The sequence below is a fragment of the Lissotriton helveticus genome, chromosome 3_1, assembly GCF_964261635.1.
Source record: "Lissotriton helveticus chromosome 3_1, aLisHel1.1, whole genome shotgun sequence".
NCBI lineage: Eukaryota > Metazoa > Chordata > Amphibia > Caudata > Salamandridae > Lissotriton > Lissotriton helveticus.
Genome location: NC_136061.1, coordinates 1,500,722,020 through 1,500,746,245, shown reverse-complemented (window position 1 = coordinate 1,500,746,245; position 24,226 = coordinate 1,500,722,020).

Sequence of the window (24,226 nt, the reverse complement as noted above, 5' to 3'; positions counted from 1 at the left end):
TGGTGATGGACAGAGTCTCTGAATTAAGCAGAGTACTCTCACCCAGTGAAGAGATCAGGGCTAGATCCAACACCGTTTTTTAGCTCATTGCACCATCCCAGTTTCAGAACCTGGCTGTATGCAAATTAGTCTGTCCCTGGCCCAATGCATCATGGGAACAGGGCAGACCAGACCACAAAAGCCAATTCTTACACTGGGAAGGAAACAAGCTTCCGGGGACCGGTTTCTGGCATTTCAGCCGTCTTCGGCCCGGCTTGCTTGAATCCTGATGGTGCAATGAGCAAGGGACTCACATCTGAGTATACCCTGCCACGCTTAGGGTGGACAAAATTATTTACAACAAGGGGTGGTGATGGACAGAGTCTCTGAATTAAGCAGAGTACTCTCACCCAGTCAAGAGATCAGGGCTAGATCCAACACCGTTTTTTAGCTCATTGCACCATCCCAGTTTCAGAACCTGGCTGTATGCAAATTAGTCTGTCCCTGGCCCAATGCATCATGGGAACAGGGCAGACCAGACCACAAAAGCCAATTCTTACACTGGGAAGGAAACAAGCTTCCGGGGACCGGTTTCTGGCATTTCAGCCGTCTTCGGCCCGGCTTGCTTGAATCCTGATGGTGCAATGAGCAAGGGACTCACATCTGAGTATACCCTTCCACGCTTAGGGTGGACAAAATTATTTACAACAAGGGGTGGTGATGGACAGAGTCTCTGAATTAAGCAGAGTACTCTCACCCAGTCAAGAGATCAGGGCTAGATCCAACACCGTTTTTTAGCTCATTGCACCATCCCAGTTTCAGAACCTGGCTGTATGCAAATTAGTCTGTCCCTGGCCCAATGCATCATGGGAACAGGGCAGACCAGACCACAAAAGCCAATTCTTACACTGGGAAGGAAACAAGCTTCCGGGGACCGGTTTCTGGCATTTCAGCCGTCTTCGGCCCGGCTTGCTTGAATCCTGATGGTGCAATGAGCAAGGGACTCACATCTGAGTATACCCTTCCACGCTTAGGGTGGACAAAATTATTTACAACAAGGGGTGGTGATGGACAGAGTCTCTGAATTAAGCAGAGTACTCTCACCCAGTCAAGAGATCAGGGCTAGATCCAACACCGTTTTTTAGCTCATTGCACCATCCCAGTTTCAGAACCTGGCTGTATGCAAATTAGTCTGTCCCTGGCCCAATGCATCATGGGAACAGGGCAGACCAGACCACAAAAGCCAATTCTTACACTGGGAAGGAAACAAGCTTCCGGGGACCGGTTTCTGGCATTTCAGCCGTCTTCGGCCCGGCTTGCTTGAATCCTGATGGTGCAATGAGCAAGGGACTCACATCTGAGTATACCCTTCCACGCTTAGGGTGGACAAAATTATTTACAACAAGGGGTGGTGATGGACAGAGTCTCTGAATTAAGCAGAGTACTCTCACCCAGTCAAGAGATCAGGGCTAGATCCAACACCGTTTTTTAGCTCATTGCACCATCCCAGTTTCAGAACCTGGCTGTATGCAAATTAGTCTGTCCCTGGCCCAATGCATCATGGGAACAGGGCAGACCAGACCACAAAAGCCAATTCTTACACTGGGAAGGAAACAAGCTTCCGGGGACCGGTTTCTGGCATTTCAGCCGTCTTCGGCCCGGCTTGCTTGAATCCTGATGGTGCAATGAGCAAGGGACTCACATCTGAGTATACCCTTCCACGCTTAGGGTGGACAACATTATTTACAACAAGGGGTGGTGATGGACAGAGTCTCTGAATTAAGCAGAGTACTCTCACCCAGTCAAGAGATCAGGGCTAGATCCAACACCGTTTTTTAGCTCATTGCACCATCCCAGTTTCAGAACCTGGCTGTATGCAAATTAGTCTGTCCCTGGCCCAATGCATCATGGGAACAGGGCAGACCAGACCACAAAAGCCAATTCTTACACTGGGAAGGAAACAAGCCTCCGGGGACCGGTTTCTGACATTTCAGCCGTCTTCGGCCCGGCTTGCTTGAATCCTGATGGTGCAATGAGCAAGGGACTCACATCTGAGTATACCCTTCCACGCTTAGGGTGGACAAAATTATTTACAACAAGGGGTGGTGATAGACAGAGTCTCTGAATTAAGCAGAGTACTCTCACCCAGTCAAGAGATCAGGGCTAGATCCAACACCGTTTTTTAGCTCATTGCACCATCCCAGTTTCAGAACCTGGCTGTATGCAAATTAGTCTGTCCCTGGCCCAATGCATCATGGGAACAGGGCAGACCAGACCACAAAAGCCAATTCTTACACTGGGAAGGAAACAAGCTTCCGGGGACCGGTTTCTGGCATTTCAGCCGTCTTCGGCCCGGCTTGCTTGAATCCTGATGGTGCAATGAGCAAGGGACTCACATCTGAGTATACCCTTCCAAGCTTAGGGTGGACAAAATTATTTACAACAAGGGGTGGTGATGGACAGAGTCTCTGAATTAAGCAGAGTACTCTCACCCAGTCAAGAGATCAGGGCTAGATCCAACACCGTTTTTTAGCTCATTGCACCATCCCAGTTTCAGAACCTGGCTGTATGCAAATTAGTCTGTCCCTGGCCCAATGCATCATGGGAACATGGCAGACCAGACCACAAAAGCCAATTCTTACACTGGGAAGGAAACAAGCTTCCGGGGACCGGTTTCTGGCATTTCAGCCGTCTTCGGCCCGGCTTGCTTGAATCCTGATGGTGCAATGAGCAAGGGATTCACATCTGAGTATACCCTTCCACGCTTAGGGTGGACAAAATTATTTACAACAAGGGGTGGTGATGGACAGAGTCTCTGAATTAAGCAGAGTACTCTCACCCAGTCAAGAGATCAGGGCTAGATCCAACACCGTTTTTTAGCTCATTGCACCATCCCAGTTTCAGAACCTGGCTGTATGCAAATTAGTCTGTCCCTGGCCCAATGCATCATGGGAACAGGGCAGACCAGACCACAAAAGCCAATTCTTACACTGGGAAGGAAACAAGCTTCCGGGGACCGGTTTCTGGCATTTCAGCCGTCTTCGGCCCGGCTTGCTTGAATCCTGATGGTGCAATGAGCAAGGGACTCACATCTGAGTATACCCTTCCACGCATAGGGTGGACAAAATTATTTACAACAAGGGGTGGTGATGGACAGAGTCTCTGAATTAAGCAGAGTACTCTCACCCAGTCAAGAGATCAGGGCTAGATCCAACACCGTTTTTTAGCTCATTGCACCATCCCAGTTTTAGAACCTGGCTGTATGCAAATTAGTCTGTCCCTGGCCCAATGCATCATGGGAACAGGGCAGACCAGACCACAAAAGCCAATTCTTACACTGGGAAGGAAACAAGCTTCCGGGGACCGGTTTCTGGCATTTCAGCCGTCTTCGGCCCGGCTTGCTTGAATCCTGATGGTGCAATGAGCAAGGGACTCACATCTGAGTATACCCTTCCACGCTTAGGGTGGACAAAATTATTTACAACAAGGGGTGGTGATGGACAGAGTCTCTGAATTAAGCAGAGTACTCTCACCCAGTCAAGAGATCAGGGCTAGATCCAACACCGTTTTTTAGCTCATTGCACCATCCCAGTTTCAGAACCTGGCTGTATGCAAATTAGTCTGTCCCTGGCCCAATGCATCATGGGAACAGGGCAGACCAGACCACAAAAGCCAATTCTTACACTGGGAAGGAAACAAGCTTCCGGGGACCGGTTTCTGGCATTTCAGCCGTCTTCGGCCCGGCTTGCTTGAATCCTGATGGTGCAATGAGCAAGGGACTCACATCTGAGTATACCCTTCCAAGCTTAGGGTGGACAAAATTATTTACAACAAGGGGTGGTGATGGACAGAGTCTCTGAATTAAGCAGAGTACTCTCACCCAGTCAAGAGATCAGGGCTAGATCCAACACCGTTTTTAAGCTCATTGCACCATCCCAGTTTCAGAACCTGGCTGTATGCAAATTAGTCTGTCCCTGGCCCAATGCATCATGGGAACAGGGCAGACCAGACCACAAAAGCCAATTCTTACACTGGGAAGGAAACAAGCTTCCGGGGACCGGTTTCTGGCATTTCAGCCGTCTTCGGCCCGGCTTGCTTGAATCCTGATGGTGCAATGAGCAAGGGACTCACATCTGAGTATACCCTTCCCCGCTTAGGGTGGACAAAATTATTTACAACAAGGGGTGGTGATGGACAGAGTCTCTGAATTAAGCAGAGTACTCTCACCCAGTCAAGAGATCAGGGCTAGATCCAACACCGTTTTTTAGCTCAATGCACCATCCCAGTTTCAGAACCTGGCTGTATGCAAATTAGTCTGTCCCTGGCCCAATGCATCATGGGAACAGGGGAGGCCAGACCACAAAAGCCAATTCTTACACTGGGAAGGAAACAAGCTTCCGGGGACCGGTTTCTGGCATTTCAGCCGTCTTCGGCCCGGCTTGCTTGAATCCTGATGGTGCAATGAGCAAGGGACTCACATCTGAGTATACCCTTCCACGCTTAGGGTGGACAAAATTATTTACAACAAGGGGTGGTGATGGACAGAGTCTCTGAATTAAGCAGAGTACTCTCACCCAGTCAAGAGATCAGGGCTAGATCCAACACCGTTTTTTAGCTCATTGCACCATCCCAGTTTCAGAACCTGGCTGTATGCAAATTAGTCTGTCCCTGGCCCAATGCATCATGGGAACAGGGCAGACCAGACCACAAAAGCTAATTCTTACACTGGGAAGTAAACAAGCTTCCGGGGACCGGTTTCTGGCATTTCAGCCGTCTTCGGCCCGGCTTGCTTGAATCCTGATGGTGCAATGAGCAAGGGACTCACATCTGAGTATACCCTTCCACGCTTAGGGTGGACAAAATTATTTACAACAAGGGGTGGTGATGGACAGAGTCTCTGAATTAAGCAGAGTACTCTCACCCAGTCAAGAGATCAGGGCTAGATCCAACACCGTTTTTTAGCTCATTGCACCATCCCAGTTTCAGAACCTGGCTGTATGCAAATTAGTCTGTCCCTGGCCCAATGCATCATGGGAACAGGGCAGACCAGACCACAAAAGCCAATTCTTACACTGGGAAGGAAACAAGCTTCCGGGGACCGGTTTCTGACATTTCAGCCGTCTTCGGACCGGCTTGCTTGAATCCTGATGGTGCAATGAGCAAGGGACGACGCCTGGAATGGCAGAAACCGGTCCCCGGAAGCTTGTCTCCTTTCTGGTGAAGAATTGGCTTGGTAGTTTGGTCTGCCCTGTTCCCATGATGCACTGGGCCAGGGACAGACTAATTTGCATATAGCCAGGTTCTGAGCTGGGATGGGGCAGTGAGCTAAATAACGGTGATGGATCAAGCCCTGATCTTTGGACTGGGTAAGAGTGGTCTGCTTAATTCAGACACTCTGTTCATCACCACCCCCTTTTCTGAATCATTTTGCCCACCATAAGCGTGGAAGGGTATACTCAGACATGAGTCCCTTGCTCACTGCTCCATCAGGATTCAAGCAAGCCGGGCCGACGACGCCTGGAATGGCAGAAACCGGTCCCCGGAAGCTTGTCTCCTTTCTGGTGAAGAATTGGCTTGGTAGTTTGGTCTGCCCTGTTCCCATGATGCACTGGGCCAGGGACAGACTAATTTGCATATAGCCAGGTTCTGAGCTGGGATGGGGCAGTGAGCTAAATAACGGTGATGGATCAAGCCCTGATCTTTGGACTGGGTAAGAGTGGTCTGCTTAATTCAGACACTCTGTTCATCACCACCCCCTTTTCTGAATCATTTTGTCCACCATAAGCGTGGAAGGGTATACTCAGACATGAGTCCCTTGCTCACTGCTCCATCAGGATTCAAGCAAGCCGGGCCGACGACGCCTGGAATGGCAGAAACCGGTCCCCGGAAGCTTGTCTCCTTTCTGGTGAAGAATTGGCTTGGTAGTTTGGTCTGCCCTGCTCCCATGATGCACTGGGCCAGGGACAGACTAATTTGCATATAGCCAGGTTCTGAGCTGGGATGGGGCAGTGAGCTAAATAACGGTGATGGATCAAGCCCTGATCTTTGGACTGGGTAAGAGTGGTCTGCTTAATTCAGACACTCTGTTCATCACCACCCCCTTTTCTGAATCATTTTGTCCACCATAAGCGTGGAAGGGTATACTCAGACATGAGTCCCTTGCTCACTGCTCCATCAGGATTCAAGCAAGCCGGGCCGACGACGCCTCGAATGGCAGAAACCGGTCCCCGGAAGCTTGTCTCCTGTCTGGTGAAGAATTGGCTTGGTAGTTTGGTCTGCCCTGTTCCCATGATGCACTGAGCCAGGGACAGACTAATTTGCATATAGCCAGGTTCTGAGCTGGGATGGGGCAGTGAGCTAAATAACGGTGATGGATCAAGCCCTGATCTTTGGACTGGGTAAGAGTGGTCTGCTTAATTCAGATACTCTGTTCATCACCACCCCCTTTTCTGAATCATTTTGTCCACCATAAGCGTGGAAGGGTATACTCAGACATGAGTCCCTTGCTCACTGCTCCATCAGGATTCAAGCAAGCCGGGCCGACGACGCCTGGAATGGCAGAAACCGGTCCCCGGAAGCTTGTCTCCTTTCTGGTGAAGAATTGGCTTGGTAGTTTGGTCTGCCCTGTTCCCATGATGCACTGGGCCAGGGACAGACTAATTTGCATATAGCCAGGTTCTGAGCTGGGATGGGGCAGTGAGCTAAATAACGGTGATGGATCAAGCCCTGATCTTTGGACTGGGTAAGAGTGGTCTGCTTAATTCAGACACTCTGTTCATCACCACCCCCTTTTCTGAATCATTTTGTCCACCATAAGCATGGAAGGGTATACTCAGACATGAGTCCCTTGCTCACTGCTCCATCAGGATTCAAGCAAGCCGGGCCGACGACGCCTGGAATGGCAGAAACCGGTCCCCGGAAGCTTGTCTCCTTTCTGGTGAAGAATTGGCTTGGTAGTTTGGTCTGCCCTGTTCCCATGATGCACTGGGCCAGGGACAGACTAATTTGCATATAGCCAGGTTCTGAGCTGGGATGGGGCAGTGAGCTAAATAACGGTGATGGATCAAGCCCTGATCTTTGGACTGGCTAAGAGTGGTCTGCTTAATATAGACACTCTGTTCATCACCACCCCCTTTTTTGAATCATTTTGTCCACCATAAGCGTGGAAGGGTATACTCAGACATGAGTCCCTTGCTCACTGCTCCATCAGGATTCAAGCAAGCCGGGCCGACGACGCCTGGAATGGCAGAAAACGGTCCCCGGAAGCTTGTCTCCTTTCTGGTGAAGAATTGGCTTGGTAGTTTGGTCTGCCCTGTTCCCATGATGCACTGGGCCAGGGACAGACTAATTTGCATATAGCCAGGTTCTGAGCTGGGATGGGGCAGTGAGCTAAATAACGGTGATGGATCAAGCCCTGATCTTTCGACTGGGTAAGAGTGGTCTGCTTAATTCAGACACTCTGTTCATCACCACCCCCTTTTCTGAATCATTTTGTCCACCATAAGCGTGGAAGGGTATACTCAGACATGAGTCCCTTGCTCACTGCTCCATCAGGATTCAAGCAAGCCGGGCCGACGACGCCTGGAATGGCAGAAACCGGTCCCCGGAAGCTTGTCTCCTTTCTGGTGAAGAATTGGCTTGGTAGTTTGGTCTGCCCTGTTCCCATGATGCACTGGGCCAGGGACAGACTAATTTGCATATAGCCAGGTTCTGAGCTGGGATGGGTCAGTGAGCTAAATAACGGTGATGGATCAAGCCCTAATCTTTGGACTGGGTAAGAGTGGTCTGCTTAATTCAGACACTCTGTTCATCACCACCCCCTTTTCTGAATCATTTTGTCCACCATAAGCGTGGAAGGGTATACTCAGACATGAGTCCCTTGCTCACTGCTCCATCAGGATTCAAGCAAGCCGGGCCGACGACGCCTGGAATGGCAGAAACCGGTCCCCGGAAGCTTGTCTCCTTTCTGGTGAAGAATTGGCTTGGTAGTTTGGTCTGCCCTGTTCCCATGATGCACTGGGCCAGGGACAGACTAATTTGCATATAGCCAGGTTCTGAGCTGGGATGGGGCAGTGAGCTAAATAACGGTGATGGATCAAGCCCTGATCTTTGGACTGGGTAAGAGTGGTCTGCTTAATTCAGACACTCTGTTCATCACCACCCCCTTTTCTGAATCATTTTGTCCACCATAAGCGTGGAAGGGTATACTCAGACATGAGTCCCTTGCTCACTGCTCCATCAGGATTCAAGCAAGCCGGGCCGACGACGCCTGGAATGGCAGAAACCGGTCCCCGGAAGCTTGTCTCCTTTCTGGTGAAGAATTGGCTTGGTAGTTTGGTCTGCCCTGTTCCCATGATGCACTGGGCCAGGGACAGACTAATTTGCATATAGCCAGGTTCTGAGCTGGGATGGGGCAGTGAGCTAAATAACGGTGATGGATCAAGCCCTGATCTTTGGACTGGGTAAGAGTGGTCTGCTTAATATAGACACTCTGTTCATCACCACCCCCTTTTTTGAATCATTTTGTCCACCATAAGCGTGGAAGGGTATACTCAGACATGAGTCCCTTGCTCACTGCTCCATCAGGATTCAAGCAAGCCGGGCCGACGACGCCTGGAATGGCAGAAAACGGTCCCCGGAAGCTTGTCTCCTTTCTGGTGAAGAATTGGCTTGGTAGTTTGGTCTGCCCTGTTCCCATGATGCACTGGGCCAGGGACAGACTAATTTGCATATAGCCAGGTTCTGAGCTGGGATGGGGCAGTGAGCTAAATAACGGTGATGGATCAAGCCCTGATCTTTCGACTGGGTAAGAGTGGTCTGCTTAATTCAGACACTCTGTTCATCACCACCCCCTTTTCTGAATCATTTTGTCCACCATAAGCGTGGAAGGGTATACTCAGACATGAGTCCCTTGCTCACTGCTCCATCAGGATTCAAGCAAGCCGGGCCGACGACGCCTGGAATGGCAGAAACCGGTCCCCGGAAGCTTGTCTCCTTTCTGGTGAAGAATTGGCTTGGTAGTTTGGTCTGCCCTGTTCCCATGATGCACTGGGCCAGGGACAGACTAATTTGCATATAGCCAGGTTCTGAGCTGGGATGGGTCAGTGAGCTAAATAACGGTGATGGATCAAGCCCTAATCTTTGGACTGGGTAAGAGTGGTCTGCTTAATTCAGACACTCTGTTCATCACCACCCCCTTTTCTGAATCATTTTGTCCACCATAAGCGTGGAAGGGTATACTCAGACATGAGTCCCTTGCTCACTGCTCCATCAGGATTCAAGCAAGCCGGGCCGACGACGCCTGGAATGGCAGAAACCGGTCCCCGGAAGCTTGTCTCCTTTCTGGTGAAGAATTGGCTTGGTAGTTTGGTCTGCCCTGTTCCCATGATGCACTGGGCCAGGGACAGACTAATTTGCATATAGCCAGGTTCTGAGCTGGGATGGGGCAGTGAGCTAAATAACGGTGATGGATCAAGCCCTGATCTTTGGACTGGGTAAGAGTGGTCTGCTTAATTCAGACACTCTGTTCATCACCACCCCCTTTTCTGAATCATTTTGTCCACCATAAGCGTGGAAGGGTATACTCAGACATGAGTCCCTTGCTCACTGTTCCATCAGGATTCAAGCAAGCCGGGCCGACGACGCCTGGAATGGCAGAAACCGGTCCCCGGAAGCTTGTCTCCTTTCTGGTGAAAAATTGGCTTGGTAGTTTGGTCTGCCCTGTTCCCATGATGCACTGGGCCAGGGACAGACTAATTTGCATATAGCCAGGTTCTGAGCTGGGATGGGGCAGTGAGCTAAATAACGGTGATGGATCAAGCCCTGATCTTTGGACTGGGTAAGAGTGGTCTGCTTAATTCAGACACTCTGTTCATCACCACCCCCTTTTCTGAATCATTTTGTCCACCATAAGCGTGGAAGGGTATACTCAGACATGAGTCCCTTGCTCACTGCTCCATCAGGATTCAAGCAAGCCGGGCCGACGACGCCTGGAATGGCAGAAACCGGTCCCCGGAAGCTTGTCTCCTTTCTGGTGAAGAATTGGCTTGGTAGTTTGGTCTGCCCTGTTCCCATGATGCACTGGGCCAGGGACAGACTAATTTGCATATAGCCAGGTTCTGAGCTGGGATGGGGCAGTGAGCTAAATAACGGTGATGGATCAAGCCCTGATCTTTGGACTGGGTAAGAGTGGTCTGCTTAATTCAGACACTCTGTTCATCACCACCCCCTTTTCTGAATCATTTTGTCCACCATAAGCGTGGAAGGGTATACTCAGACATGAGTCCCTTGCTCACTGCTCCATCAGGATTCAAGCAAGCCGGGCCGACGACGCCTGGAATGGCAGAAACCGGTCCCCGGAAGCTTGTCTCCTTTCTGGTGAAGAATTGGCTTGGTAGTTTGGTCTGCCCTGTTCCCATGATGCACTGGGCCAGGGACAGACTAATTTGCATATAGCCAGGTTCTGAGCTGGGATGGGGCAGTGAGCTAAATAACGGTGATGGATCAAGCCCTGATCTTTGGACTGGGTAAGAGTGGTCTGCTTAATTCAGACACTCTGTTCATCACCACCCCCTTTTCTGAATCATTTTGTCCACCATAAGCGTGGAAGGGTATACTCAGACATGAGTCCTTTGCTCACTGCTCCATCAGGATTCAAGCAAGCCGGGCCGACGACGCCTGGAATGGCAGAAACCGGTCCCCGGAAGCTTGTCTCCTTTCTGGTGAAGAATTGGCTTGGTAGTTTGGTCTGCCCTGTTCCCATGATGCACTGGGCCAGGGACAGACTAATTTGCATATAGCCAGGTTCTGAGCTGGGATGGGGCAGTGAGCTAAATAACGGTGATGGATCAAGCCCTGATCTTTGGACTGGGTAAGAGTGGTCTGCTTAATTCAGACACTCTGTTCATCACCACCCCCTTTTCTGAATCATTTTGTCCACCATAAGCGTGGAAGGGTATACTCAGACATGATTCCCTTGCTCACTGCTCCATCAGGATTCAAGCAAGCCGGGCCGACGACGCCTGGAATGGCAGAAACCGGTCCCCGGAAGCTTGTCTCCTTTCTGGTGAAGAATTAGCTTGGTAGTTTGGTCTGCCCTGTTCCCATGATGCACTGGGCCAGGGACAGACTAATTTGCATATAGCCAGGTTCTGAGCTGGGATGGGTCAGTGAGCTAAATAACGGTGATGGATCAAGCCCTAATCTTTGGACTGGGTAAGAGTGGTCTGCTTAATTCAGACACTCTGTTCATCACCACCCCCTTTTCTGAATCATTTTGTCCACCATAAGCGTGGAAGGGTATACTCAGACATGAGTCCCTTGCTCACTGCTCCATCAGGATTCAAGCAAGCCGGGCCGACGACGCCTGGAATGGCAGAAACCGGTCCCCGGAAGCTTGTCTCCTTTCTGGTGAAGAATTGGCTTGGTAGTTTGGTCTGCCCTGTTCCCATGATGCACTGGGCCAGGGACAGACTAATTTGCATATAGCCAGGTTCTGAGCTGGGATGGGGCAGTGAGCTAAATAACGGTGATGGATCAAGCCCTGATCTTTGGACTGGGTAAGAGTGGTCTGCTTAATTCAGACACTCTGTTCATCACCACCCCCTTTTCTGAATCATTTTGTCCACCATAAGCGTGGAAGGGTATACTCAGACATGAGTCCCTTGCTCACTGTTCCATCAGGATTCAAGCAAGCCGGGCCGACGACGCCTGGAATGGCAGAAATCGGTCCCCGGAAGCTTGTCTCCTTTCTGGTGAAAAATTGGCTTGGTAGTTTGGTCTGCCCTGTTCCCATGATGCACTGGGCCAGGGACAGACTAATTTGCATATAGCCAGGTTCTGAGCTGGGATGGGGCAGTGAGCTAAATAACGGTGATGGATCAAGCCCTGATCTTTGGACTGGGTAAGAGTGGTCTGCTTAATTCAGACACTCTGTTCATCACCACCCCCTTTTCTGAATCATTTTGTCCACCATAAGCGTGGAAGGGTATACTCAGACATGAGTCCCTTGCTCACTGCTCCATCAGGATTCAAGCAAGCCGGGCCGACGACGCCTGGAATGGCAGAAACCGGTCCCCGGAAGCTTGTCTCCTTTCTGGTGAAGAATTGGCTTGGTAGTTTGGTCTGCCCTGTTCCCATGATGCACTGGGCCAGGGACAGACTAATTTGCATATAGCCAGGTTCTGAGCTGGGATGGGGCAGTGAGCTAAATAACGGTGATGGATCAAGCCCTGATCTTTGGACTGGGTAAGAGTGGTCTGCTTAATTCAGACACTCTGTTCATCACCACCCCCTTTTCTGAATCATTTTGTCCACCATAAGCGTGGAAGGGTATACTCAGACATGAGTCCCTTGCTCACTGCTCCATCAGGATTCAAGCAAGCCGGGCCGACGACGCCTGGAATGGCAGAAACCGGTCCCCGGAAGCTTGTCTCCTTTCTGGTGAAGAATTGGCTTGGTAGTTTGGTCTGCCCTGTTCCCATGATGCACTGGGCCAGGGACAGACTAATTTGCATATAGCCAGGTTCTGAGCTGGGATGGGGCAGTGAGCTAAATAACGGTGATGGATCAAGCCCTGATCTTTGGACTGGGTAAGAGTGGTCTGCTTAATTCAGACACTCTGTTCATCACCACCCCCTTTTCTGAATCATTTTGTCCACCATAAGCGTGGAAGGGTATACTCAGACATGAGTCCCTTGCTCACTGCTCCATCAGGATTCAAGCAAGCCGGGCCGACGACGCCTGGAATGGCAGAAACCGGTCCCCGGAAGCTTGTCTCCTTTCTGGTGAAGAATTGGCTTGGTAGTTTGGTCTGCCCTGTTCCCATGATGCACTGGGCCAGGGACAGACTAATTTGCATATAGCCAGGTTCTGAGCTGGGATGGGGCAGTGAGCTAAATAACGGTGATGGATCAAGCCCTGATCTTTGGACTGGGTAAGAGTGGTCTGCTTAATTCAGACACTCTGTTCATCACCACCCCCTTTTCTGAATCATTTTGTCCACCATAAGCGTGGAAGGGTATACTCAGACATGATTCCCTTGCTCACTGCTCCATCAGGATTCAAGCAAGCCGGGCCGACGACGCCTGGAATGGCAGAAACCGGTCCCCGGAAGCTTGTCTCCTTTCTGGTGAAGAATTGGCTTGGTAGTTTGGTCTGCCCTGTTCCCATGATGCACTGGGCCAGGGACAGACTAATTTGCATATAGCCAGGTTCTGAGCTGGGATGGGGCAGTGAGCTAAATAACGGTGATGGATCAAGCCCTGATCTTTGGACTGGGTAAGAGTGGTCTGCTTAATTCAGACACTCTGTTCATCACCACCCCCTTTTCTGAATCATTTTGTCCACCATAAGCGTGGAAGGGTATACTCAGACATGAGTCCCTTGCTCACTGCTCCATCAGGATTCAAGCAAGCCGGGCCGACGACGCCTGGAATGGCAGAAACCGGTCCCCGGAAGCTTGTCTTCTCTCTGGTGAAGAATTGGCTTGGTAGTTTGGTCTGCCCTGTTCCCATGATGCACTGGGCCAGGGACAGACTAATTTGCATATAGCCAGGTTCTGAGCTGGGATGGGGCAGTGAGCTAAATAACGGTGATGGATCAAGCCCTGATCTTTGGACTGGGTAAGAGTGGTCTGCTTAATTCAGACACTCTGTTCATCACCACCCCCTTTTCTGAATCATTTTGTCCACCATAAGCGTGGAAGGGTATACTCAGACATGAGTCCCTTGCTCACTGCTCCATCAGGATTCAAGCAAGCCGGGCCGACGACACCTGGAATGGCAGAAACCGGTCCCCGGAAGCTTGTCTCCTTTCTGGTGAAGAATTGGCTTGGTAGTTTGGTCTGCCCTGTTCCCATGATGCACTGGGCCAGGGACAGACTAATTTGCATATAGCCAGGTTCTGAGCTGGGATGGGGCAGTGAGCTAAATAACGGTGATGGATCAAGCCCTGATCTTTGGACTGGGTAAGAGTGGTCTGCTTAATTCAGACACTCTGTTCATCACCACCCCCTTTTCTGAATCATTTTGTCCACCATAAGCGTGGAAGGGTATACTCAGACATGAGTCCCTTGCTCACTGCTCCATCAGGATTCAAGCAAGCCGGGCCGACGACGCCTGGAATGGCAGAAACCGGTCCCCGGAAGCTTGTCTCCTTTCTGGTGAAGAATTGGCTTGGTAGTTTGGTCTGCCCTGTTCCCATGATGCACTGGGCCAGGGACAGACTAATTTGCATATAGCCAGGTTCTGAGCTGGGATGGGTCAGTGAGCTAAATAACGGTGATGGATCAAGCCCTAATCTTTGGACTGGGTAAGAGTGGTCTGCTTAATTCAGACACTCTGTTCATCACCACCCCCTTTTCTGAATCATTTTGTCCACCATAAGCGTGGAAGGGTATACTCAGACATGAGTCCCTTGCTCACTGCTCCATCAGGATTCAAGCAAGCCGGGCCGACGACGCCTGGAATGGCAGAAACCGGTCCCCGGAAGCTTGTCTCCTTTCTGGTGAAGAATTGGCTTGGTAGTTTGGTCTGCCCTGTTCCCATGATGCACTGGGCCAGGGACAGACTAATTTGCATATAGCCAGGTTCTGAGCTGGGATGGGGCAGTGAGCTAAATAACGGTGATGGATCAAGCCCTGATCTTTGGACTGGGTAAGAGTGGTCTGCTTAATTCAGACACTCTGTTCATCACCACCCCCTTTTCTGAATCATTTTGTCCACCATAAGCGTGGAAGGGTATACTCAGACATGAGTCCCTTGCTCACTGTTCCATCAGGATTCAAGCAAGCCGGGCCGACGACGCCTGGAATGGCAGAAACCGGTCCCCGGAAGCTTGTCTCCTTTCTGGTGAAAAATTGGCTTGGTAGTTTGGTCTGCCCTGTTCCCATGATGCACTGGGCCAGGGACAGACTAATTTGCATATAGCCAGGTTCTGAGCTGGGATGGGGCAGTGAGCTAAATAACGGTGATGGATCAAGCCCTGATCTTTGGACTGGGTAAGAGTGGTCTGCTTAATTCAGACACTCTGTTCATCACCACCCCCTTTTCTGAATCATTTTGTCCACCATAAGCGTGGAAGGGTATACTCAGACATGAGTCCCTTGCTCACTGCTCCATCAGGATTCAAGCAAGCCGGGCCGACGACGCCTGGAATGGCAGAAACCGGTCCCCGGAAGCTTGTCTCCTTTCTGGTGAAGAATTGGCTTGGTAGTTTGGTCTGCCCTGTTCCCATGATGCACTGGGCCAGGGACAGACTAATTTGCATATAGCCAGGTTCTGAGCTGGGATGGGGCAGTGAGCTAAATAACGGTGATGGATCAAGCCCTGATCTTTGGACTGGGTAAGAGTGGTCTGCTTAATTCAGACACTCTGTTCATCACCACCCCCTTTTCTGAATCATTTTGTCCACCATAAGCGTGGAAGGGTATACTCAGACATGAGTCCCTTGCTCACTGCTCCATCAGGATTCAAGCAAGCCGGGCCGACGACGCCTGGAATGGCAGAAACCGGTCCCTGGAAGCTTGTCTCCTTTCTGGTGAAGAATTGGCTTGGTAGTTTGGTCTGCCCTGTTCCCATGATGCACTGGGCCAGGGACAGACTAATTTGCATATAGCCAGGTTCTGAGCTGGGATGGGGCAGTGAGCTAAATAACGGTGATGGATCAAGCCCTGTTCTTTGGACTGGGTAAGAGTGGTCTGCTTAATTCAGACACTCTGTTCATCACCACCCCCTTTTCTGAATCATTTTGTCCACCATAAGCGTGGAAGGGTATACTCAGACATGAGTCCCTTGCTCACTGCTCCATCAGGATTCAAGCAAGCCGGGCCGACGACGCCTGGAATGGCAGAAACCGGTCCCCGGAAGCTTGTCTCCTTTCTGGTGAAGAATTGGCTTGGTAGTTTGGTCTGCCCTGTTCCCATGATGCACTGGGCCAGGGACAGACTAATTTGCATATAGCCAGGTTCTGAGCTGGGATGGGGCAGTGAGCTAAATAACGGTGATGGATCAAGCCCTGATCTTTGGACTGGGTAAGAGTGGTCTGCTTAATTCAGACACTCTGTTCATCACCACCCCCTTTTCTGAATCATTTTGTCCACCATAAGCGTGGAAGGGTATACTCAGACATGAGTCCCTTGCTCACTGCTCCATCAGGATTCAAGCAAGCCGGGCCGACGACGCCTGGAATGGCAGAAACCGGTCCCCGGAAGCTTGTCTCCTCTCTGGTGAAGAATTGGCTTGGTAGTTTGGTCTGCCCTGTTCCCATGATGCACTGGGCCAGGGACAGACTAATTTGCATATAGCCAGGTTCTGAGCTGGGATGGGGCAGTGAGCTAAATAACGGTGATGGATCAAGCCCTGATCTTTGGCCTGGGTAAGAGTGGTCTGCTTAATTCAGACACTCTGTTCATCACCACCCCCTTTTCTGAATCATTTTGTCCACCATAAGCGTGGAAGGGTATACTCAGACATGAGTCCCTTGCTCACTGCTCCATCAGGATTCAAGCAAGCCGGGCCGACGACACCTGGAATGGCAGAAACCGGTCCCCGGAAGCTTGTCTCCTTTCTGGTGAAGAATTGGCTTGGTAGTTTGGTCTGCCCTGTTCCCATGATGCACTGGGCCAGGGACAGACTAATTTGCATATAGCCAGGTTCTGAGCTGGGATGGGGCAGTGAGCTAAATAACGGTGATGGATCAAGCCCTGATCTTTGGACTGGGTAAGAGTGGTCTGCTTAATTCAGACACTCTGTTCATCACCACCCCCTTTTCTGAATGATTTTGTCCACCATAAGCGTGGAAGGGTATACTCAGACATGAGTCCCTTGCTCACTGCTCCATCAGGATTCAAGCAAGCCGGGCCGACGACGCCTGGAATGGCAGAAACCGGTCCCCGGAAGCTTGTCTCCTTTCTGGTGAAGAATTGGCTTGGTAGTTTGGTCTGCCCTGTTCCCATGATGCACTGGGCCAGGGACAGACTAATTTGCATATAGCCAGGTTCTGAGCTGGGATGGGTCAGTGAGCTAAATAACGGTGATGGATCAAGCCCTAATCTTTGGACTGGGTAAGAGTGGTCTGCTTAATTCAGACACTCTGTTCATCACCACCCCCTTTTCTGAATCATTTTGTCCACCATAAGCGTGGAAGGGTATACTCAGACATGAGTCCCTTGCTCACTGCTCCATCAGGATTCAAGCAAGCCGGGCCGACGACGCCTGGAATGGCAGAAACCGGTCCCCGGAAGCTTGTCTCCTTTCTGGTGAAGAATTGGCTTGGTAGTTTGGTCTGCCCTGTTCCCATGATGCACTGGGCCAGGGACAGACTAATTTGCATATAGCCAGGTTCTGAGCTGGGATGGGGCAGTGAGCTAAATAACGGTGATGGATCAAGCCCTGATCTTTGGACTGGGTAAGAGTGGTCTGCTTAATTCAGACACTCTGTTCATCACCACCCCCTTTTCTGAATCATTTTGTCCACCATAAGCGTGGAAGGGTATACTCAGACATGAGTCCCTTGCTCACTGTTCCATCAGGATTCAAGCAAGCCGGGCCGACGACGCCTGGAATGGCAGAAACCGGTCCCCGGAAGCTTGTCTCCTTTCTGGTGAAAAATTGGCTTGGTAGTTTGGTCTGCCCTGTTCCCATGATGCACTGGGCCAGGGACAGACTAATTTGCATATAGCCAGGTTCTGAGCTGGGATGGGGCAGTGAGCTAAATAACGGTGATGGATCAAGCCCTGATCTTTGGACTGGGTAAGAGTGGTCTGCTTAATTCAGACACTCTGTTCATCACCACCCCCTTTTCTGAATCATTTTGTCCACCATAAGCGTGGAAGGGTATACTCAGACATGAGTCCCTTGCTCACTGCTCCATCAGGATTCAAGCAAGCCGGGCCGACGACGCCTGGAATGGCAGAAACCGGTCCCCGGAAGCTTGTCTCCTTTCTGGTGAAGAATTGGCTTGGTAGTTTGGTCTGCCCTGTTCCCATGATGCACTGGGCCAGGGACAGACTAATTTGCATATAGCCAGGTTCTGAGCTGGGATGGGGCAGTGAGCTAAATAACGGTGATGGATCAAGCCCTGATCTTTGGACTGGGTAAGAGTGGTCTGCTTAATTCAGACACTCTGTTCATCACCACCCCCTTTTCTGAATCATTTTGTCCACCATAAGCGTGGAAGGGTATACTCAGACATGAGTCCCTTGCTCACTGCTCCATCAGGATTCAAGCAAGCCGGGCCGACGACGCCTGGAATGGCAGAAACCGGTCCCTGGAAGCTTGTCTCCTTTCTGGTGAAGAATTGGCTTGGTAGTTTGGTCTGCCCTGTTCCCATGATGCACTGGGCCAGGGACAGACTAATTTGCATATAGCCAGGTTCTGAGCTGGGATGGGGCAGTGAGCTAAATAACGGTGATGGATCAAGCCCTGTTCTTTGGACTGGGTAAGAGTGGTCTGCTTAATTCAGACACTCTGTTCATCACCACCCCCTTTTCTGAATCATTTTGTCCACCATAAGCGTGGAAGGGTATACTCAGACATGAGTCCCTTGCTCACTGCTCCATCAGGATTCAAGCAAGCCGGGCCGACGACGCCTGGAATGGCAGAAACCGGTCCCCGGAAGCTTGTCTCCTTTCTGGTGAAGAATTGGCTTGGTAGTTTGGTCTGCCCTGTTCCCATGATGCACTGGGCCAGGGACAGACTAATTTGCATATAGCCAGGTTCTGAGCTGGGATGGGGCAGTGAGCTAAATAACGGTGATGGATCAAGCCCTGATCTTTGGACTGGGTAAGAGTGGTCTGCTTAATTCGGACACTCTGTTCATCACCACCCCCTTTTCTGAATCATTTTGTCCACCATAAGCGTGGAAGGGTATACTCAGACATGAGTCCCTTGCTCACTGCTCCATCAGGATTCAAGCAAGCCGGGCCGACGACGCCTGGAATGGCAGAAACCGGTCCCCGGAAGCTTGTCTCCTCTCTGGTGAAGAATTGGCTTGGTAGTTTGGTCTGCCCTGTTCCCATGATGCACTGGGCCAGGGACAGACTAATTTGCATATAGCCAGGTTCTGAGCTGGGATGGGGCAGTGAGCTAAATAACGGTGATGGATCAAGCCCTGATCTTTGGACTGGGTAAGAGTGGTCTGCTTAATTCAGACACTCTGTTCATCACCACCCCCTTTTCTGAATCTTTTTGTCCACCATAAGCGTGGAAGGGTATACTCAGACATGAGTCCCTTGCTCACTGCTCCATCAGGATTCAAGCAAGCCGGGCCGACGACGCCTGGAATGGCAGAAACCGGTCCCCGGAAGCTTGTCTCCTTTCTGGTGAAGAATTGGCTTGGTAGTTTGGTCTGCCCTGTTCCCATGATGCACTGGGCCAGGGACAGACTAATTTGCATATAGCCAGGTTCTGAGCTGGGATGGGGCAGTGAGCTAAATAACGGTGATGGATCAAGCCCTGATCTTTGGACTGGGTAAGAGTGGTCTGCTTAATTCAGACACTCTGTTCATCACCACCCCCTTTTCTGAATTACCTTTCATACTTGGCATATGACATCACAGCCTGGGCAGCAGGCAGAAGCCAAATGAAAGCTAGGGTTGTTTTGGAGCACGAGGATCAAAGAGGACCTTGAGCTGAACCTGGCTCAAACCTTAAGTGACTCTTGCAGCAGAACTACCTGTTTCAAAACCATTGTTACAAAAGAAAGTCCCAGATGGTGCAGATGTTGACACCATTTGTGAACTGGTACGTGATTATGCTGAAGCTTTCCCAGCACTTCATGAAATGTATGTATCTGCGCTGGTTATACGGCTTTCAACCGCAGCCTGTGAGAGCGGATCACTGACATAATATCGACGGACATAATATCGACTACCAAAAATATCGGCGACAAAATATCGACAGACAAAATATTGAGTTTCTATCTACAAACAGGTAAGTACTAAAATATCGAGTCAAAAATATCGTTAAAAAAATATAGTTTGTAAAAATATCGAATTTCTTAAAAACAATGTTAACATAAAAAATATAAAGAATTAATAACTAAAATACACTTAAAAATACTTAAATTACATTAAACTTATTAAATAATTATTAAAGTTATAAAAAAATACAATCATATTTATTAAAACATATATATATAGTAACATAATATAAATAAATAATATGCAATAATATTACCGTAGGATAGCGGAAATGTAAAAACTACTATTCCCACTCCAATGAGTGCAACAGTAGGGAAAGCGTTTGATAGCGTAGGGGTAAAAATTACTATTTCCACTCCAATGAGTGCAACAGTAGGGAAAGCGTTGGATAGCGTAGGGGTAAAAATTACTATTCCCACTCCAAAGAATGCAACAGTAGGGAAAGCGTTGGATAGCGTAGGGGTAAAAATTACTATTCCCACTCCAATGAGTGCAACAGTAGGGAAAGCGTTGGATAGGATAGGGGTAACAATTACTATTCCCACTCCAGAGAGTGCAACAGTAGGGAAAGCGTTGGATAGCGTAGGGGTAAAAATTACTATTCCCACTCCAGACAGTGCAACAGTAGGGAAAACGTTGGATAGCGTAGGGGTAAAAATTACTATTCCCACTCCAGAGAGTGCAACAGTAGGGAAAGCGTTGGATAGCGTAGGGGTAAAAATTACTATTCCCACTCCAATGAGTGCAACAGTAGGGAAAGCGTTGGATAGCGTAGGGATAAAAATTACTATTCCCACTCCAGAGAGTGCAACAGTAGGGAAAGCGTTGGATAGCGTAGGGGTAAAAATTACTATTCCCACTCCAGACAGTTCAACAGTAGGGAAAATGTTGGATAGTGTAGGAGTAAAAATTACTATTCCCACTCCAGTGAGTGCAACAGTAGGGAAAGTAAATACTTCATATATTATTAAAAAATATATATATTAATATCTATAAAAAATTAATTAAAAGTAATTACCAATTTAATATAATATAATAATTAATCATTTAAAAATACAAATTAAAATAAATTATTACAATTAGTTACCTATTAATACAAATTAATTACAAATTAACAATTAATTAATTAGCAATTAAAAATTAATTAACAACTAATTAAAAAATACCAATAAATAAATTTACATATTTAATTAATTATAATTAAATTACTTCCCACCCTATTCCCCTATAAACCCACAACCCACTACAGAAAATAAATTAGTAAAATTAACATAATTATCAATTAATCAATTAAATAAAATTAATTGGCAATTAAAATTTAATTAATTACCCCAAAAAATTAAGTAACAATTAATTCAAAATAAAAACCAATAAATACATTTACATATTTAATTAATTATAATTAAATTACTTCCCACCCTATTCCCCTATAAACCCACAACGCGCTACAGAATTAAATTACGCAAAAATTAAATAACATAAAATGTATTAATTAAAATAAATTATAACATACAAACACACTTTTCACACATATAATAACATAAAAAACACTATAAAAATTTGATATTATGAAAAATTCGATAATTTTAATAACCTATATTATATACTTCGATATTTTGACTTTCTATATTTTTAAAATTCGATATTACATTACTTACCTTAAAAATGATATTTTTGATGACTATATTCTGTCCATTCGATATTTTGTCCATTCTATATTTTGAAGTCGATATTTTGTCCATTCGATATTTTAAAATCAATATTTTGTCTGTTTACCGTGAGAGATCCTTTTCAAACCTATCCCACGTCCTCACACCTTTTCGACGCACAATGAATCGTGATTGGAAACAGAATTTGCCTATTTTACCACATGAGAAAGAGCTCACGGCAAACCTATGTATGCATGAGTTTGTAAGGGAGTTTTCAAAGAACAATAGAAGATTACCTCTGACTGGAACTGGCAGTTTTGAAAGGGTCAGTGTGAATACTACTGGCAGTTTTGGAAAATACTCCTTTCTCTTTTTTCAAATGTGTTACTGTTTTTCAAGAATTTTTATCTATGAAAGTACTTTGCAAAACAATGACAAGAAAATAAAATGTATAAAGTTACATTTGTGCAGAGAAATAAGTGTTGGGCAAATTGCAACGAGTAAATTGTCAGCCTTTCTAGTACAATGGTGTCAAGGCTTTCGTGTAGTAATAGGGACTTCCTTAATCTTGAATGCTTCATAATATGCTTAGCATTCAAGTACTTGTATTGAAGCCAGGGAGCTGGAATTCGAGGGTTTGCAGTTAGGTCCAGACATTGCTCTTACTGCCTGGCCAGCTGGAATTCGAGGTTTTGCAGTTGGGTCTACACATTGGTCTTACTTTCAAATAACTCTCCACATGCTCTGGGTACACACAGAAGCAATCCGTTGTCTCAAGCTGCCTGTTTGCAAGTACATATGTTATAATCTAGGGCTTGTAGGCTACCTCCAGAAGCGACAAATTGGGCCCACAGTGGCCCACCCGAATGCGCCCTTGGCCCACCCAAATACAAATTCCTGGAGCCGGGCCTGCTGCTCTCCCAGAGGAAAAACAATCTGCTTTCCTACTTCAAAGAGAACTCTCGCCCAACCATAGCAAACAGCAGACTCCCACGAATAGGCACCCTATAACACTACAAGAGCCGACCCTCGGAGACGGTGCTCCCCAAGGCCATCAAAGGCTCAACAAAGGCCATCAAAGATTTTGAACTTGGACATCATTGAACTTGAACTTGGACATCATTGTAAACCCCCCAAGCAGTCCTACGGGATCAGGAAGTCCTATAGCAAATAGCAAACTTTTCCGATCAAACTACACACTCAATCTACACACATATACAAATAAATAAAAAATCACATTTATTCCCACATTAAATTCAAAACGAAACACATTTATATTGCTTAAACTTTTGCACCCTTTCCAACTGACAAAACTTTCAACCCTTCCTCCATTCCACAATCTGCCAGTTACCATAGAAACACTTCAGGGAACACCTAACTCAGCACACAGGTGAAAAGTTCATCATACATTGTTGCAAATTAAAACAGCAAGTACGCTTCACTTGATAATATACCAGCTTATTTTATGTAACGTTCTTTGCTAACACTTATTCTTAACCAATAAAAAATCAGCCTTTTAAAACACAGAAACATTCATCGTAGCTTAGTGCAGAATGTTCTCGAACAACTAATCAATCCTTTTCTTTTTCAAAACTGCATGTTATCCACCATTTTAGAAAAAATCTCACTTTTCAAACTGCCACTTCATTTACAGAAACCTTCATAGTGCATCCAGACGTCTCTTCAAGATGCTTACTGTGTGGATTCCCAAGGACCCCATCCCCCGGGGCTCAAATCTAACGTTGCCGCCGCAAGGCCTCCACGATCTCAGCCGGCTCCCCACTTCCTGCGGGAGCCGGCATTGCTATTCCTCACAGAGAACAGCTTACATGCTTACATTCTAATTTCAAACATGATTTCAACAGTTTGTTATACATTTTATAAAATAATATACTACTGCATGCTAGAAGCAGAAAAAGTCAGCACAATTATGATAGAATATAAAATAGAAAAAAAGAAATATATACTTCTACACTCAACAAACTCGTAACCAGATTACACAGTTTAATTTAAAAAACACCCTACCACAACTACTTTTTGAAACGCATTGTACAATAAAATGGGTCACAAAGTAGGTCACATACATGGTGACTCTATAACATCACATAGAAAAAAGAAGGCCACTCTTACGCTCTCAGGAAAACTGAACAAAAGTACAGGGCCCAAACCTACCTTGTAGTGATTTCTTAGTTGCAGGTATAGTTGTCAGATCGACACACACACTCCCTCTTGGATGGTATACACCCACACCACACCCATTCAGCGCATCCGTCACTACACATGTCACCCTATGTATAAAAAAGATGGAGCGCACGTGTTGTACGCCATTTTAGAGTTGTTCCCAAAGCACCGAGCAAAGGGCCCACTACTACATGCGTGGCCTCTTTCGTCATTGAGTTAGTAGTGCCCGAAGCACTGAGCGGGTGAAGAACCTGCGATGATGATGATGATGGGAGCACGAGTATGTCGTGAGCCATAGAGGTATCAAGACTCGGCAACACGTATGAGACTTCTTTGTTGAAGATCGCGACTACATCATGAAGAAACTCGTTTCCACAAAAGGTGAGCAGTGACACTTGAGTACACATCAGAAGGAGTTAAAGGGTTGTAGCTGACAAAAATGCGACTTATTATTTTAGACGAACGCACTCCTATATAATGTATTGATTTACATATT